This window comes from Macrobrachium rosenbergii, chromosome 55 (assembly GCF_040412425.1).
Source record: "Macrobrachium rosenbergii isolate ZJJX-2024 chromosome 55, ASM4041242v1, whole genome shotgun sequence".
Lineage (NCBI taxonomy): Eukaryota > Metazoa > Arthropoda > Malacostraca > Decapoda > Palaemonidae > Macrobrachium > Macrobrachium rosenbergii.
This window is the reverse complement of record NC_089795.1, coordinates 78,954,748-78,972,662: the sequence shown is the minus strand read 5'-3', so window position 1 is coordinate 78,972,662 and position 17,915 is coordinate 78,954,748. Positions and strand designations below refer to the sequence as shown.

The 17,915-nt window shown below is 35.5% G+C and overlaps 1 protein-coding gene across 1 annotated transcript in view; it reads right to left on the bottom strand.

Annotated features, from left to right (window-relative positions):
• The window catches only part of LOC136835479 (uncharacterized), a 32,751-nt gene extending 27,628 nt beyond the window's left edge, over positions 1–5,123 (bottom strand). Inside the window, exon 1 of the mRNA XM_067099044.1 lies at positions 5,022–5,123. The gene's annotated coding sequence lies outside the window, so the exon portion shown is untranslated. The remainder of the gene's footprint in view (positions 1–5,021) is intronic.
• Between the last annotated feature and the right edge of the window lie 12,792 nt (positions 5,124–17,915).

The following is a 17,915-nucleotide window of genomic DNA, read 5'->3' as shown; positions in this document are numbered from 1 at the left end:
TTATTTAGGAATTCACAAGGAAAATTCCGACTAAAGGGTAAAAGGGATGGGCAACACGTGGTGGCGATCACTCACTGAATGGTATATCAAAAAGAAAACATACAAAAAGGAAAACATAACAAACACGGATGCTATTTTTTCGATACATTCACTGGTAAGTAACATTTGTAAGATAATCACCAAACTTTATAAGAAGTAGCAGAAACGAGAGAGCTCTCATTCGGACATCAGTTTATTATTAAAGAATAAATAGGATCGGAAATAGCAAAAGGAAAAACATCAAAGGAGGGAAAAATAAATTCATAAAATGTTAGGATTAAGCAAGCGCATTTCGCGTCACACGTGGCACTGCATTTGGTAAAGTATTCCTTACTGTTAACACATTCACATACGCACACACACATACACATACACACACGTAGGTGCTGGTAACCATGATAATCCAAGCACACAGGTAATACGTATAATCGTAAGTCTGCATAATTTCGCAAAAATATTTCCGCCAAGGTCATGTACCCCTTCACATATACAACCTATACTAATATGCATTTGACTTTTCGTACTTTGAATAAATTATGACTGGATTAGACAGGGCATGCCTCAAGGTACATTTGTTGACGGCGCCAAGGGAAAACTAGTTTCAAACGGGTCTACAGGAAGCAATGGAAATGACACGTGGACAGAGATGGACACTTCCTTCCGAGCAAGTTCCAAAACAGGCCTTGTTTTGACAGACCTGGCGTGTCTTGTTTACTGACCGTGGAGATACCCCTAAGTAAACTAGCTGCAAATATCTTTGATATGGAACGAACGTCAGAGCTTGTTTTCCTTCTACTGGTCCTCGATCCTACTCTCAAAATCTTCCACAACCTAACCATATTGAATTTATTAAGTGTACAGGCACGGGCGAATTACCGATAGTGGAACGCTTGAAGTACGAATGTTGACTAGTAAATATTTAAAATACTAAATAATATGATGAACATACTGTTTTACTCTAAATCACAAGTGTTCCATCTTTCCTCTGGTAGAAATACAAGTGTTTCCAAATGTTCCCTAACGACACAACAAAGCCGTGAGAAAGGTGAAGGAAAACATCTAAAAGCAACTAGGGGTCCCACTGTCTATCTGGCCCTACCAAATTTTTCAAGATTCTCCGAGCAAATCGGCCTATATGACCATAGCCATTGCTACGCAAACAAGTAAACGGAGTACCCTAACATACAGTCCCATAGTTAGGAAGGCGACGGGAAACATCTAAAACATCTCGGTACACTATGGCATAACTGGGCATCCTATCAAATTCTTCAAGATTTCTCGAAAACATCTGTGCTCTAAAGCATAACTAAATCAAAACCTATACTTGAGCAGACTATCAGGATTTATGTGAATTCTTAATACTATGTTCCCTCGTAAATCGGTATTTACTTTCGTCCTCGCGTTTGTATCAGAACAAAGATAATGCCTATCAGATTAGATATGCTTCCTTGTGCATTCTCATTTTTTACCATCTTTATCTTAGTAAATTTCCAAATTGTCCTGGGATTACTTAAATTGGAAAGGTATTAGAGGATTCGTTAAATGATTCCTGTATCCTCACTTCTTTACCGCAAAAGGCATCGTGCTGTAACGGGTCTCTATACTACGTTTTAAACAAATGTTAATGAAAGTAGCTCCATCAGTTTAGTTCATCCCTTTCTTCACACAGACACACAAACACAGAAAGCTCAAGAGTTAATCTATGAAGGGTTATGTCAACTGTTGGCAGTGAAATTTTAGTAATGAGATTGCAAAGTGATAATAACTGTACCATATACACAAAAGCAGACAAATGTATATTAAGCTATCAAAGTATTGACAGCAGCAGTGACCTGTGAATTTCATCTGCTTGTTACAGTGGTGGGAAAAAGCCTATTTTATATTCAAATAAAACACAAAGATTACCATACAAAACCTAAATAATAGCTAAAAACCAAATGCGAAAAAGGATTTTGCAATGTCTCATCCTCTGTGAGAAATTATTTTAACTGGATTAAAATCATTTTACGTCTGGAGAAATCAGAGTTCGTTCTTTCATCGACCTTATGCAATACCGTCTGTCATTAGAATATCCTCATCTCATCAAATTCCAAATCACGTAAATCTGATGCCGCAGAATTAGCCAGTTAGACTTTCAGATTTGATATTTCTAGCGGCTCAGAAAAAAATTATATTATTGCCTCTGCCACGATTCAATTTCATTATTCTCTGGGGAATTTCTATTGCATTCAACTCTTGATCTCAGCTGACAATTAAGAATGATTGTTCACGCATAAAATCTAACGAATATCCTTCTGATATCAACTTATTACATTTATTGACGTGTTTGTCCAAGAAATTCCACAAGGGATGGCGGTCTTTACGAAAAATTACACTTTCTGGGATTAAATAATAATGTGCAGACTTCATTGTCTTGGTTATCAGTACTATTATTACGGAGAGGTTTCTTTTTCTTCAATATTATTATTATTATTATTATTATTATTATTATTATTGTTGTTGTTGTTGTTGTTGTGATGTTCTTTATTAGACAAGCTTATGAAATCTATTGCATATACATGATAAACTTTTCTTTGCTCTGCTTGGATATGAAACGTTTTGTATCAAGTAAAATTTTTCGTTGAGCACAGCCTGATTCCATGTGCTAATAAAAACCAACAAAAACAACAACAATACTATCAGGAAAAGAAAATCTCTCATTAAAATATTTTTCACACTTCAGTAAGGATAACGTAAGTGTCTCGTGAAATGATGACCAAACTTTGCCTTTTCAATAAAAATTACAACAAAATGATCTTTGACTGCGCAATGCGACCAGATCTGTCTAGTTTGACAAAAACCGAATACAATATATAATATAAAATAGACAGCAGAGAAAACACGAGCCGTCTGGACGAACTTACTGTGATTTGTATTTCCTGGAACGAATACCGAAGCTGGAAGACCAAGGCATATAATGTCGTTTTTCCCTACTGGGACATTTAATATCCAAGAATTCCGAATTATATTTCCTAAAATACCTCCAGCAGCTCTTTCATAAACAAGCACCAGCATCTCAATATTGCCTCTATCATATCAGATAGTGTCGATTTGATCAGAAAAATGCTTTGCTCTTTTTTTTATCTCACTTCGTGTGTAAATAAGTAGACACACCGCCTTGCTATTACTATTCAGAAACAAACCCGAATTTATAAAACGAGTCAAAAACCTATCCACGTGACAACTACACTCCCGCATAAAGAAAGCCTATGAGAAATATAATGTAGACTTCGCTTGAAATGCAGATTCAACTGAAAATATTTGAACCAAATCACATCTCAAAATCAAAGCGTTTATTATCAGACAAAAGTAACATCACACAGAGACGTGAGTGCGTAGTTTTGTAACATAAATTGCTGAGGTTTTGTAGATAGAATCTCTATGCTCTTAGCTTAGTAGTGACGCTCACGCCATACAGCAAGGCGAGAATATAGTTGTTTAATTTCTCTGCGACTTTAAAGGCAAAATAAAAATATGGTTTGCTTCTAGCTCAAAGTGTTTGCGACTTTAAAGTCAAAATAAAAATATGGTTTGCTTCTAGCTCAAAGTGTTTATGGAATATCCTCTACGTTTTGAATTCATCTATGTATTTCGTTCGCGATGTTTGGAATTATGGGCTACTGACACTCAAAAATATTAAGCCATAAATATAATTTAATATCGAATTCTCTGTACCTTGGGAATAACTTACACCCAACGATTCGAACCATGGCCTGGTTTAGAAACAACGATAGACAGCGACTTTGGCCATTCAGCTATCAAGAGATATTTGTGGCTTAATACTTCGGGGTATATATAAATGTATGTATGTGTATGTATGTATATATATATATATATATACATACATACATACATGTTATATATACAGTATATACATATATATATATGTATATACTGTACATACACAGTATGTATGTGTGTGTGTATAATATATATATATATATATATATATATATATATATATAATAATAATATATATATATATATATATATATATATATATATATATATATATAATGCATGAAATAAAAATCTGGATAACAGCTGCGATTACAAGTCGTTTAGCCATGGAACATCAGCTGGAGATACAAATCTATTATATATGCTTAAACATTGGCGTCTGAGAGACAGAAAACTTATCAACGACCCCCAACGCATCAAAATCACCTACACGAATTTCATAATTAATCGCAGAACTAAATAGTTCATCCAGTATTTTTACATTTGATCAACACCTGGCCGATGTATCAAACGCTGATAACACTATAACGATACTTGTCGGTATATTTAAATGGTAATGTGCCTTTTCGTTTGGATAATTAGTTCCCTTAGTCTCTGTGAATTAAGGCAGGTCTGAGCTTCTACCGAATTGTTTACCTGGAGTGTTTCATATAAGCATCTAATACACCTAAAATGTGTTTGTTCGTAAATGTACTTCGTGTAGGTGAACAAACAGCGATATGTGTTTGAATACCGGTGATATTAAAAGCAAACTAGTGCTCTTTCTAATAATAATAATAATAGGCGTTACCATCAGTTAGCTGCTACTGAATGTGCTATATCTTTTACACATACTCCGCAGTAATATACTATGTTTGGAAGGCAGATAACTTCTTACTTCAGACTAAAAAAAATAAATAAAATCTGTGATTACTGAATATCTGAACTTGCCAAAACCACGTAATGAAAGTCATGAGAATGAAACTGACTAAAAGGTCTAAAAATCCGGAACGATCTTCGCAGCCTGTCTAAGCCTACGATAGCCTCCCTATCGCTACACCTGGTGAGCAAGCTTGTTCTTTGGCAAGATGAAACATTATAAATACCCTGTATACAAACGAATATGAAATTCTTTTCAACAAAAGCAATGATTATCGGCAAGGAAAAGCTGCTTTAATCGGATAAACCTGAATCCACACACATGCACAAAGCGTTAGACTCACCCGACGTCTTTTTCTCAAGCGACAACAAACTGTACACTCCTCCTCCACCTCTATTCACCTGAGCACTGAGCGCGGGAACCTGAGTTGAGGGCGTTCACTTGCAAAGACGTTCACTGTAAGCCGAGAAGAAGGGGGCTCACAACCGACACCCGGCTGTAATTCATTCCAGCCTACCTGGGCTTTTAACCTACGAGCCCATATTTTGCACACCAGGTCTCTTTCAACCAACATTTGGTGCATCAGCGTAACATGACATCTAAGAGTAACTTTAATACATCCGCAATTAAGTGGCATGCGTATTATAAGTCTATTATACGCTTTACATCATGTGACTCTTAACTTAGACTCACTTCAACTTCATGATTTTTATTTCTATCTAGACATGCACTCTTAATAATGTATGTGATCATCAAGGATACTGTAAAAGTAAAAGAAATGAGACACATTCCTGTTTTCAGAGAAAGCGACATACCCGTCACAAAGTACAAGATATCTCGCTCTTATTTTCAGAGTTATTTCGCGGTTGATAAAAATATGCCCCCCCCCCTCATTCCATCATCACTGAGAGTCCTGTCACTGTCTATGGGCAGTGTAGCTCTTATCAACACTGTCATTCGTGGTCTTCACGCACTGCCTGTACCATACAAAACAAGTTCTTTTTTCTCTTGACTTATTTATTGCTATCCCTTTGTTTTTTCTTTTTTGTTTTATGTTGTTAAAAAATGTCACAGATCGACGAAGAGGAACAGAGCAAGGGGAAATAAAAATGGCCTGCAATAAAAAAAAAAAACACCAAACAATAAATTTCCAAGGATGACATCCCTTCTACGCTTAGGCCGATGTCCCGAGGTCGATCTTGACGGTTGCCATATTTTCGTTGTCCCGTGGGGGAAGAAACCGATCTTTTTACCCATAGTTTTTTTTTTTTTTTTTTTTTTTTTAACAAAACGATATTAACATAGGTTTCGTTTTTCATCTCATCTTCAGACACTCTCGATAACTATAGCATTCTGTCATCCAACGCTAAAGTTTATTTCATAATACTTCACTAAATCAGGCGAATTCCTTGTCATCCGACGCAATGGAAGTTTTCGGAAGCTTGGCCCCAGGCTGTGTTCCTGGGCCGAGAAGTGGGTGGAGGATTTCATTTATACTCGTCCTTTTGATTCACAAACATACATACGTTGTCTATGAGTGTGTGTGGTTTTTGTACTTCACAAACATACATACATTGTTTACGAGTATGTGTGGTATTTTGTACTTGTGTATGAGTTTATACATCAGTTGAGTGTAATGCTTTATCAAGACTTGTGCATGTGATTTTCGATAAACAGAATACTTCTGAAACATTCTAATTCGAAGTGTTACAATAAATGTATACTTAAATCTAAGTAATAATAATAACAATATAATAATAATATTTTTAAAAGCAAAATATTAACTTTTTTATTCATTATGAGAAAGGCATAAAGTTTTCGTATTCCAGACATATAATAATAATAATAATAATAATAATAATAATAATAATAATAATAATAATAATAATAATAATACAGAGATTTAGTACTCTAATGGGGCCTTTGCGGGAACACTACGTCATCGCACGAGAATATATTATTGTTTCCAAGTCAGGCTCTCGGACAGGACCCACGATGTACCCCACCCACTACCCGCATAGGCTATTGGGGGACCCCGTCCCTTTACCTTTTATGCACATCACGTGATCCGGCCGGGAAATTCTGGTTTGACTGAACCTTGGGCAGCAGAATCACTGGAGCATCCACCAAGCCCTACAAACCTTTTCAAATTTCGGTTGAAATGGTTGATTTTCTGTCATTGAGTTAGAAGCTTTGTAACTTACTATAAGTGAATGATGATATTTATATGAATGTTCAAATAAATTGCAGTGGATTTTTAACCGTGAAAGTTCACATTTCTTTAAAATCGTTCTCTGCAATGATTGATTTTCTGTCATTCAGCTTGGAGCTTTGTATCTTATATATTCTTTATGAATAACGATATTTAGGTAAATGTTCAAATTCGTTTCAGTGAATTTTTACCCTGAAAGTTCACATTCTTCATTAGACTCATCCTCTGCTTTCCTTAATCATTGTTATTTGACAGCAGTCTACAGGTGAGCGTGCAATGATAAAAAAAAAAACACACACACACAGAACGTAGACTCACCAAACAGCGCAACACAACAACTCGCTCTGAAGCTCTAAAAATAGACTCAGCCTCCTCAGACGGCAACGTAAAACCCGTCTAAAGCCTTACTACATCATATACCTCACCAGGGAGACGTCAGCAATGTCTACATTGGCTGGTTCTGTGTTTCTTCCCTTCGTCTATGGAGCTGTGGAATTCTCATAAGTCTTCTGCTTCTATTGATACTTTGTATCTCACATACGAAAAGCTCTTTTTTGCTTTTGAAGAAAGTTCACTTCCATTGTTCACCTTTCTTTTCTCTGTGTGTTTGATTAGAGTATAAGATGTAGGCCAAAGGCCACACACTGGGACCTATAAGGTCATTCAGCGCTGAAACGGAAATTGACAGCAAAAAGGATCTAAAGGTGTAACAGGAAGAAAACCTCGTAGGATGGAAGAAAGAGATAAGAACGGAGGTATAGCAAAAGGAATGAAAGGTGTTGCAGCTAGGGGCCGAAGGGAAGCTGCAAAGAACCTCAAATAATGCCTACAGTGCACCGCGTGGGGTGCACTGACGGCACTAACCCCCCTACGGAACTGTTTGTTTGATTGTCTTCAAGTCTACGCAGTTACCTGCATTTGGATGATCAACACCTTGTTTTCACTCTGAAAATAATATATATATATATATATATATATATATATATATATATATATATATATATATATATATATATATATATATATATATATATACATACATATATTTATACATATACTGTATACATATCTATATCTATCTATCTATCTATATGTGTGTGTGTATTATGTATGGTCTAGTTTATACGATAGTGGAAGTTCATATTTATGCTCAGGAAAAAAAAGAGGCGATTCTTTTATAATTACCTTATTCCCATTCATGAAGATGAATACGTCGAGATATGAACGCAATTCAGGTAACCATGTAAAAATTACCCAGGAATATATCACTATACTGGTATATACAATCAGTCATTTTTAGAAAGAATTATGTAAGTATTCCTTCATGATTCTGTGTTATGGAGGGGAATACTCTAATGAATGTTTATGTAAACTCCTTTGATATTTGTAGTATGTTTAGGCCTTATATATAGTTGGATTCACACATGGATATACTCATATACAAATGAGGGAGCTCTTACTTGTCAGCAGCATCAAATAGCAGTTTTGATGTGCTCAAAATGTTTATGGTTATCAGAAATTTTTATTATTACTTTTTTTTCATCTATTTGTACGATTCAGATTACAAATACCATTCAATTACAATTAAGAAAACTATGATGCAATTAAAATTCTAAATATGGAATAACTTAATAATTAAATAGAAAAAAATAAATAGCAAATGAAATAAAAATGGAAATAGGATTATTATTATTATTATTATTATTATATTATTATTATTATTATTATTATTATTATTATTATTATTATTACTGTATTGTGGGTTGGTGAAGTTTTCATTTAAATGGGTTTGGTACGGCTCATGTACGATTATACTTTTTTACTTGACTATACTGTAAGTTCATGAAAGTACAGATATTAGACAATGAATGGCATACAGAAATGACACTCTTACACCAAGTCGTGAAACAGAAGCCGCATTCTAGTGCAACATAGAATTCATCTCATAAACATTAAAAAAAACTTCTTAAATAATGGACAGTGGGCCTAGCGACACACTGGCCACGTGTCATAGGCATTGGGACCTGTCCGCCCACTGGCTGTCGGCCTAAGAAACAAAAGATCAGCGCCTGCCCTATGAGGCTACAGAGGCGCAGGACTTTAACTTTAACTAAATAATAGTATCTCTACTGTTGACTATTCACATTAGTTGCATTGTAATTTCTTAAAAATTTAAGATGGATAATCAATTACTACAGGACAACCAAATAACCCTTTGTAAATAGGCATGACATGAGAGTAGGACTCGGGCGAAGCTGAAAGTGCGTTCTAAATATTCAGAGCCGGCCCAGTGTTGTACTGAAATGAGATAATGGCTGAATGTCTATAACCCCATGATGATGTGTGCCTATGACTCACGCCTATGAATTCCTAGAGCAGATGTCTAAACCAAGGCCCATTTCGGTCGTTGAATACATGTCACGATGAATAATTTTCTTCTAATCATTGCCAAGTTATCGTTATTTTATGGATTATTATTTTTTGGGCGTGATGGAAGCTCAACGGAATGTAGGTGGGAATCAGCATTTAAGCAAATGCATTATTCGTTCGTCATAAAAAAAAGAAACCCAACGCTTTCGATCATTATTATCTATTGGTTTGAAAAACGCTTAATGCCCTGTTCACTGATTGTAATTCACCGATCTATATTAGTTTCTGGAGAAATCAGAACCTTAAAGTATTGCACGAATATAAAATACAAAATAAACTTTTGAAAACCTTTCACATTTAACATCGCTGTCACCCGATGCCTGATGCAGGTCTGATAAAAATATTTTTTGATGTACAGCCGACGGGAATGGAAAAAATGCCATTGTAAAAATGGAATTAACGAAAAAAGAAGAAAGGATATTAAAAAAGCGGCGGTCCAAAGATTCTCGCTGGAATAATACACATACATGTATATATATGTATATATACACATACACACATATATATATAAGATAGATAGATGGATGGATGGATGGATAGAGTCTGATAGGCAGAAATATGTATGTATGTATGTATGTATGTATGTATGTATGTATGTATAGGTGTATGTATGTATGTATACACACACACACATATATATATATATATATACATTATATATATATATATATATATATATATATATATATATACACACATACATACGTACATTACAATATGAACCGGAATAAACTGAAAGGTCCAGTTCATGCATAGCTGGAACGCTACGCAATGAAATGGAATGACGAAAATGCAAATTCCCGAAACGACAGGGAAAGCATTGAGCAATTCAGAGCTGATGCCAGATTGAGGTAATGAGTCGAGAACGATAAGATAAAAAGTCCGCTTGTTCCTCTGCTAACTCTTTGGTTGCTAAGTCACTCGCACCAACCAGCCGTTTGAGGTCACAGCAAACGCCTATAATGTCCACTGTTCTGGGCACTGGCGATAATGGATTATAAATACGTATAGCCTTTTTGCGTCACTGGTGTTCTTTGAAATGCTGTTCTTCGGGTTCTTTTTCTGTTCGTCATCAAGTCGGACACACTATGTCCTTTTTTTTTTATTATTCATAATGTGAGCACTCATACTTGTTAAGCAAGCTTCCGTAACATGGAAATTTATGCTGCCAAAAAACACGAAAAAACATACAATCAAAAGATGCTAAACAATCATATCTATTCATCTATCTATACATATACATCCCTCGACACACACACCCATATAATATATATATAGATATATATACAGTATATAGGTATATATATTATTTATATATATTATATATATTATTTATATACATACACACGTTTCTAGTGATCAATGAGAGAACCTGATATATATATATATATATATATATATATATATATATATATATATATATATATATATATATATATATATATATATATATATATATATATACTATGTACTCTAGTGATCAATAGAGAGAACTACAAGAGATATATATATATATATATATATATATATATATATATATATATATATATATATATATATATATGTGTGTGTGTGTGTGTGTGTGTGTGTGTGTGTGTGAGTGTGTGTAATTGTAATAGCAAATGCCCTCTAAGAGGGCATTGTGGCTATTACAATTACAAATGTATCTGGTAAAAGTGACCAGTAGATTATATATATATATATATATATATATATATATATATATATATATATATATATATATATATATATGTCTGCAACCAAGGTTAAAACTTAGAGAGAGAGAGAGAGAGAGAGAGAGAGTGAGAGAGAGTAAAACTCACAGAAAAGTAATAAATAAAAAAACGAATGGCAGTTAATCCTCTTCTTCCTGAAATTTCTGGCTGAATCACATTCTCCTGAATCCACTGATGGCGATGACGTTTATCTCAGCGCCGTTTCCACACAGTTCACATGAACTATTAGGATGAAAGTGAGGCAAAATCCCATTCGATCCGGCGTGCGTTCTGCGAAGCAACTTATACTGAATGTCCGAAGTGAAGAGAAATCAGAGTAGAAAGGATGATCTGGGTAAAACAGCGAAATGGGAAACAACTGACTGAAGCGACTGACGTAAACAGCTGTTGATGAAACGAATTTCTGATGCAACTGAGAAGTGTCTGTCATTCAAACGACTGAATATAACAAAACGTAACATGAATACAACAAAAGTGAGCGGCTTTCATGCAAGTGGTGAAAATTATGACACAATACAAACTTTGCAAACATATACTTTTGAACAGCAAGCAAAGTTTACAAAATAATCTCAGGACTTTAAACTGAATATTTTCTTGCGTACTGCTACAATAAAATAGTAAGATAACGATATCCTGTTAATTAGGGGGACTTTGAAAAAGATGAAAATACATTGCTTTAAACAAATGAAGAATATGAAATGATAATGATGTATCTCCTAAAAGGATGAAAACAATATGACAGTAACTGCTACATAATTAACCTCGTCCCACACCACCTCATGAAATAAACGAATTCCACAACAAACTGAAAAATACTTGAAAGAGTGTATAACTGACTTAATGCATGCATTACACAAAACGAGTAAGGCAATTCAACGTCCCACCAACACTGCAAAATAGCCCAGTTACGCAATCTGGGTCAAGGATTTCGCTAATCTTCAGAGGGAAAAAGCTTCTTTGCAAAATACATAAACCACACGCGGTGCACAGCGCCTCAGATTCAAGGAAACTAGGCCATTTGGATTTGGAATCAGGTCATTTCCTTTTCCATTGAAGATTGCGAGAAAAATTATGTCAGCTCCGAGTGGGAGAGCCTTCGCAGGGAGATTTTCTCTGATTCTCTCTCGCATAAAAGGATTCATTCCTTCTGTGACAGTGGAACCGCTTTGAATTTCCAGCGACAATGACTTTTGATTTTCGCGTGTGTACGAAATTTTTAACAGAACGGCAGGTAAACGTGAACAATCGTAATGCTCGTAAAAGGAAAGAATTGGATAATGATGATGACAATAATTATGACAGAAATAAAAATAGCAACATTAAAATGATATGCTTCAAATGTTTTTTTTTTTTTTAGGCGCAGAGAGTATCCTAAATATTCCTTCTGTTAAACAGCTTTCCATAAATATATCCATATGCTTTCGATGACCTTTCTTTTGTTGTTATACAAATGCAATCCGTCCCCTTAAAAATAATAATGTCTCGTTATTATTAATGCTCTCTCATTTTATCTGTGGTCGCTTTTTTTTTTCAACGCAGACCATGCAGTCAAAAACCTAAAGTCAGGAGGTTGCCATCTGTCATTTCCTGATCCAGACACCAACCAATTTCGCCAATGTCCACTCCTGGCGTCTTTCAGTTGGTCGGCAGTTTCCATTTAATCCTTAAAAGCTGGCAATTAATATACTCCCTACAAAAATTACGTGGTTCAGATTGTATAGTTGCTATGCCATTTCTTTCTGACAATGTTCACGAAATGTAACTCGCATTTTAGGACAAATGCAATTTTATTATCTTTTCACGAATCAGTAACATGGACTTCTATTTGCCGATTATTCTATACCTTGTCAGAAGATAGCATGATCATCTTTACAGAAACTTTTGGGGTAACCTTCGATATTACTCCTTTTCCCTAATGAATTACTGATAAGACTCATTATCACGCGTTATCAGTAAAACTTACAGCCTGCGCTTCTACCCACTGTGATATTGTGAGTACCTGTAGTTGCTTTTTTAAACTACATTTGGATCTCTTCACATCCTCTTTATACAGTAGTAATGTATTGGTGTCGGTTATTCTCGTAATAACAACACTTTCTTTAATATCAATAAGCCAATTTTCCCTTTTACGATGAATCTAAAATGCCCGTCTTACTCTCATGTCTGTAAGTTGATAATAAAATCCTATTGGCTTTCAGTTCCCATGAAGTGCTTCCAGTATTTTACTGAAGTTCATTAACACTCGTTGTGCAAATCTGTTCATTTGTTATTTTGTAAGGTCCTTATTTTCTTTGGTACTTTTTTCCTTACATCTTTCCAAACTTATCGGCGTTTTCTACGGGAGACAAAACAAAGCCCTTAAAAGCTGGCTCAAAATACTGGATGAAAAAGAGCTAATGCTTAATCGGCTACATCTACCCCAAGTAAATCCTATCTTTTGCTACATAGGTTAGGGCTATTACCTTCTTGTTCAGTTTTTTTTTTAACTGTGTATAAAGCTGATGCACTCATTTGATTTATGATGTTACCTTGGGCTTTGCATACTAACGTCTGTTTACCAGAGATGAATGAAATAATGGTTATTAATCATCATTAGTACTGGGAGTCCTTGGACATATGCTTATTTATCCAAATGCAAAAGTAACACGACAAACTTGTAGAATAAAATTCTACCGAAAAAACGGAACTGAATCAGATATAATCTCTCTCTCTCTCTCTCTCTCTCTCTCTCTCTCTCTCTCTCTCTCTCTCTCTCTCTCTAAGACCTTCCCATCATTTTCTACCCCACACCCTTGAATTTTCATTATAAGCCGCTTCTTTAAAATTATATCAACACTTAGACTTCTTTCCATCTCGCAGAAATCAACATGCAATTTTTACCGCCACATCTATCATAATATTTAATCCTCACCAATAATGCAATTTTTACCGCCACATCTATCATAACAATTAATCCTTATCATTAATAACATCTTGACTGGTGATAAAAGGTACAGACCTTTCAGAAAGCAACCTAAATCTTTCAACAAATGAATCGACCACCTGACCCACATTTTATGCAAAATAATTAGTTATATATTCCATCGTTACTCTCCCCTTCTTTGTATTTATTGGAGCTCTTGACAAAGGCAACGGTCTTTGCAGTATTGTTTTGGAAAGAGCGCTCTGATATGTTATATACGTTATCAATGAATCTTTGATAACTTACAACAAAAGCCACGTTTATTGGATCAGCTTTGATGGATTACCTCTCATCTTACAATTTCGGTTAGATGAAACATATCACTCATTATAACAATATCCCTTAGTGACATCTATTCATTTAAAAAAAATGCAGTTTCAATGAAAAATAAATATTTAATAATATAAAATGTACCCAAGGCTTGGAAATAAAGCTGAAACCGATCAAGACCTACACCCAGTCTCTCATTTTTTCACCTGTGGTGATGTGACACGTCTCGAACTGTCGGCCTAACCGCTCGCGTCTCCTCGCTGCTGGGAGAAAGGGAGCTGGGGATTTGGCACGATACATATACACATGTGTGCTACAGGGGTCTAAGTGATGTCAGGCAGGGGGCAGCCGATCCCGGCTAGAGGTCTACTAACATAAAATCAAGAGTCCTTCAAAAGAAGGCATCGTGCTACTTACATATGAAAAAATGGGAAAAAGCATTAAACGAAGAAAAGTATATGACACATACATACACATATACATGTATATATATGTGCATATAATATATATATAATATATATATATATATATATATATATATACTCTATATATATATATATATTGCATCATTCTCATTCCCTTTAATGTACTGCAACGTACAATTTTTTTATTCCTTATATACTGTATATATACTTATGAATCCAGAGCCATCCATTGTATGATTTGTTCTCTACTGTATTGTCAGTGGTAGTTTTGCCTTCTCAGCGAAGTTGCTTATCCGTGAATAGTTAACTTTGCTTGGAATTACAATTGCAGGAATCATTTACTCTCATGATCCGTTACTTGCACCATTACACTTTCACCTTTTGTGATGCAAGTCGGTGCGTTTTGACTGTTTTAAATGTAGGGTCCAATTTTGTATTGTTTTCTAGGTAGGCTAATGGTTTAATTTGTTGTCAAGATTGGCTATTGACTGGTATAATCAGGGATTTATTTGGGTTTTTGTTAAGTGTAAATTGTGGAATTTAGATTTATGCAAGTGGTTTTGATATTTGCCTTTTTGTGTACTGGAACACTTGCTTGGCATATAATAATTCGGGGCCTGTCCTTGGTAGCTCCAAGTATTCTTGCGATCGTTAATTAACCTTCCAGGAAATAATCAAATGGTGCTGTCGTGACAAGTGATTAGTGCGTCACTGCACGCGAGTGAAATTCAACAACGTTGTCAGTATAATGAATTTTTAGTGAGTGAGCTTTCAGTTAGACATTTGTGTTGAAGGTTGACTCTCCTAGTCCTATTTTTCCGTCTTCAACTCCTGCATCGATTCTGCCTACTCTACAAGCAAGAGAAAATTAAATTTGTCTACCCAGTTATAGACAAGCTGCTGGCTATCATCTCTGACTTCTCCAGTCATATTCTGATCAGTCTAAACTGACCACAACCCCTCAGGTTTCCTCGCTCAAGCCAGTTAACAAACCAGCGTCTACCGCCATGGTCACTATTTTTGCAGAATTTCAACTTGACCAACCACTACATCAAGGGTTGAGGATACCATCGTAGGCGTCCTATCCAGAATGCATTCGACGTTGACACCTTCCTATGGGTCATTTCCTCAGGATGACCCGTGGGCTATCTCTTCAGCGGGTAAAAATCTAATGTACAGCATTCTTTACCTTTGTTCGTGTAGTTCTATTACTTAAATGGACATAAATTCAGAGCCATCTATTTTGTAATTAGTTCTCGACTATATTGTCAATGGTAGTTTTACCTTAATGAACTTTATCCATGAATAGTTATATGTGATGTTGTAATGCCAGTTTTAATATCCACAAATCAATCAGCCATAAATAGTTTACTTCTCGTTGGAGTGAAATTTTCACAAGATCCTCTACCTACAACACTACACTTCCACATTTTATATTGTAAGTGCATTTGACTTGAATATGTTTTCTGCCCTCTTGTATTTTCTAGGCAGGTTAATGCTTTAAGGTTAAGCTAGATTTTTGATTGGCATAAGTCAGGGTTAATTTGGATATTTGTAAGTTGTGGAATTAAATACAATTTATGTAAGCGGTTCTTATATTAATTTAATTTCTTTGTGCTGGAACAGGCTGAGCACTTTTGGCATGTAAATGATTTAATGCTTTTAAATTAAACCTACACAAGGCAGATACATTACTTAAAAAGAATTAAAGAAGCCGCCACAGGAAAAAGCTGAAGTACAAAGAGATCAGTGAACAAAACAATGTATCGGAACATCTAACACATTTGATTTGTAAGAATTCTTATGGATTGAAAAGAAAGAAACGTTTTCATAGCATTATACCTGCTTCTGTAAAGCGGTTTTTTGGGTATCTTAATGCAATATATGAAAAAGAGTACCGTCGAAGGAAATGTTTTTCTTAAACGCAAGATATTTTCAAGATAGAATAGATATATACGAAAATAAATAACAGTTTGCTGTGAAATCTGTTTCCACCGGCCAGGATCAATTTATGAAGATACCAGAGCAAGTGTATTTGAATAAAAAAAAAAAAAAGATAGTGAACGCGGAAAGAACGCGGAAAAACTACGAACTCACCACAGCCAAAGGGGGTACAACAACTGGATAGTTACAAGATCCTATTTCACTGAAGCTCAATGTCTTCAGTCGACGACCAAATGTTTCACGGGTAGTTTAATGTCTCAAATCAGTCTATTTACGGCTCATCCCCTTCACGATACTTTACCAACGATACATCTGCCGTAAGTTTTTACTGTCTGACGAACATAAACGAATTCCTGTCTTAAGGATTTTGGAAAAGGGCAGAAACAAAAACATAAGAGAAGTGAACAGTAGCAAACTGGAAAAACAAAAAATGTAGGATGGCCGTTGAAGTAGGATTAGCAAACAGTGGATGGCGTTAAGCCCCATCAGTTCGTCATACCAAAGCCTCTTACAAGAGGAATTCAGAGACGCATTTGTCGGAAACTATTTTCTAAGTACTGGCTTCCCGGCGGGGATTACAGTCTCCTCGGACTACAATAAGACAGTATTCTGTGTATGGGACAGTTTGTTTTTTTCTTTACCTTGACATACGCAATAGATTCTAAGCCTAATTCATCATTAGCTTTACGAGAAGCTCGACGTTGGCTCCCCTCTCACAATCTTCTACTTTTTTGATAGCGAATTTGTATTTTTTTTTTTTTGAGGTTCTATCTCTTTTCCGTTTCCAAATATCCGTGGAGGAGAGAGAGAGAGAGAGAGAGAGAGAGAGAGAGAGAGAGAGAGTTTAAGATCGTAGACCGCATTCTGCATAGGCTTATATGCATATGTTTGAGTTTGTGAGGCAATTTTACAACGGAATTATAACACTATTTGCTCTCGTCTTACCGGTGGTATATTATTGCTTCTGTTCACATGACAAAGACAATGTGAAAATTAAAGACAATGTGAAAATTAAGATCACTGAACTCTATCTACCCGGACAGAAAGTGAATATGACATTCGTCCGGCAAGTTCGGGAAAAGTCGTGGGCCAACAGGATTTTACATTCAGACTGGACAAGGAGAATATGAACGCGAAATAATAATACGGCCTCGCGCAGGAGTGAAAGGCTTCTAAGGAAGGCAACCTGGCAGGGAGGACTTCGTCATAGGCCGAGAAAAATTCTTGGAGCGCCTTACAGAAGTGTGGGCGAAGGCCT